The sequence below is a fragment of the Saimiri boliviensis genome, chromosome X (assembly GCF_048565385.1).
Source record: "Saimiri boliviensis isolate mSaiBol1 chromosome X, mSaiBol1.pri, whole genome shotgun sequence".
Lineage (NCBI taxonomy): Eukaryota > Metazoa > Chordata > Mammalia > Primates > Cebidae > Saimiri > Saimiri boliviensis.
The window spans coordinates 48197521-48199601 of record NC_133470.1 but is presented as its reverse complement, the minus strand read 5'-3'; positions in this window follow the sequence as shown (position 1 = coordinate 48199601).

The following is a 2081-nucleotide window of genomic DNA, read 5'->3' as shown; positions in this document are numbered from 1 at the left end:
ACATGGACACAGGCAGGGGAGCACTACACACTGGGGTGTGTTGAGGGGAAATGGGGGAGGGATGGGGGTGGGGAGGTGGGGAGAGATAGCATGGGGAGAAATGCCAGATATAGGTGAAGGGGAGGAAGGGAGCAAATCACACTGCCATGTGTGTACCTATGCAAGAATCTTGCATGTTCTTCACATGTACCCCAAAACCTAAAATGCAATAAAAAAGTAAAAAAAAAAAAAAGAAGAAGTGAGATTATCTCAAACTGAAAAACTTCTGTACAGCAAAAGAAACAATCAACAGTGTGCAAAGACAACCTATATATTTGCAAACCATACATGAGAATATATTTGCAAACCATACATGTGAGAAGGGGTGAAAATCCAAAATACATAAGGAACTCAACAGTAAAGAAACAAATAACCTGATTAAAAAGTGAGCAAAAAGCCCAGCACAGTGGCTCATGCCTGTACTCTTAGCACTTTGGTAAGCCAGGTGGGAGGATCGCTTGAGCCCAGGAGTTTGAGACCAGTCCGGGCAACATAGACCCCAATTCTACAGAAAATAAAAATAAAAATAAATTAGCTGAAGTAACAAGGCAGCCATGTGAACTGATACAAAAGGGTGACTAGGCCCTCTGAGGAGAGATGAGGCACACAAACTACATCACCTCTGGCACAGCATGTGTGGAAAAAGTGACAGTCATAAGAGGCGGTAAGAAGGAAACAATGTAAACTATGACAAACTCATAAAGGCCAAACTCAGGCAATTAGGAGAGCTGGAACCCCTGTAAATCTCAGACACAAGTGGAATCTACATTCACCTGCCAGCTTTTTCCTGCGCACCTTCACCTGGCATTCATAGGGATGATTGGAGGAATCCATGGAGGCCTGGGGGTACCCTCAGTGGGTGAAATCTTGTTTGCTTCCAAAACATTGTCTCCTTTTTAAAACAAAATTTTTAGTATGTATATTTGAGATTTATAACGTGATGCTATGGGATACATAAAGTTACATGGTTACTGTAGCGAAGCAAATTAACCTATCCATTATATCATCTCGCAGAAACTTTTTTTTGTGACAAGAACAGCTAAAATACACTTATTTAACCGAAGTGCCTAATACATAAAAAACAGTCCTCATGTTGTACCTTAGATCTCTAGACTTGTTCATCCTACATGTCTGCTACTTTGTATCCTTGGACCTTCCTCTCCCCATTTCCTCCTCCATCTTCCCGGTCCCCGATCATCATCAATTTATTCTCTATTTCCCTATATTCTGCCTTTTTCTTTCTATCTCTCTCTTTTTCTTTTTCCCCCCTCCCCTTGTTCTCTTTCTTTCTCCCCCCTTTCTTTCTGATTCTACACATAAGTGGGATCATGCAACATTTTTCTTTCTGTATTCAGTTTATTTCACTTGGCAGAATGTCCTCCACATCCATCCATATTGTGGAAAATGGCAGAATCTCCTTCCTATTTAAGGCTGAATAATAGTTCATTGTATAAATACACCATGAAAATCTTGTCTTACAGAAGCAATGTCATCAGTCTTTGCAAGTGGACAGGAAATTCTCTTAATCTAAGTCCCTAGTGAAAGTCTAAAGGGAAATGGAAGCAAAGATGTTTGAGTCTGGAGATGGGGCAGGAAACCCAGTTTCTCCCACTAACCCAATATAAAACAGAGGTCTACTGTTCTGGGGAAAGGAAAGGAAAACTCCCACACAAGTTCCCCCAGTGAAACGGAAGAATTTGGCCAACACAAAGGGAGCCTGACAGGAATGCCGAGAAAGTCCTGCCCCTGAGGGTTAAGCATAAAAGACTTGCCTAAGACTGAGGTTGAGCAGGAAAACTGAGAAGCCCCTGCCTCCACCGAGAGCAGCAGCAGTCACCCCCTGGGAGAGAGTCTATTGTGGGCCAGGTGTGTACGCCATGCTGAGTGCCACATCAGGAGTAGGATTGTAAAGGGTGGAAGGTATCCGAGTTACCAGCAGCAACTCCATATGGATCGGATATGCAGGAACCTCAGTTCTTGCCTCCTCAGTAGACAGAGTTCCACCGAGGGTCATAAGGCAGAAAGAGAGACCGAGGCAAGTT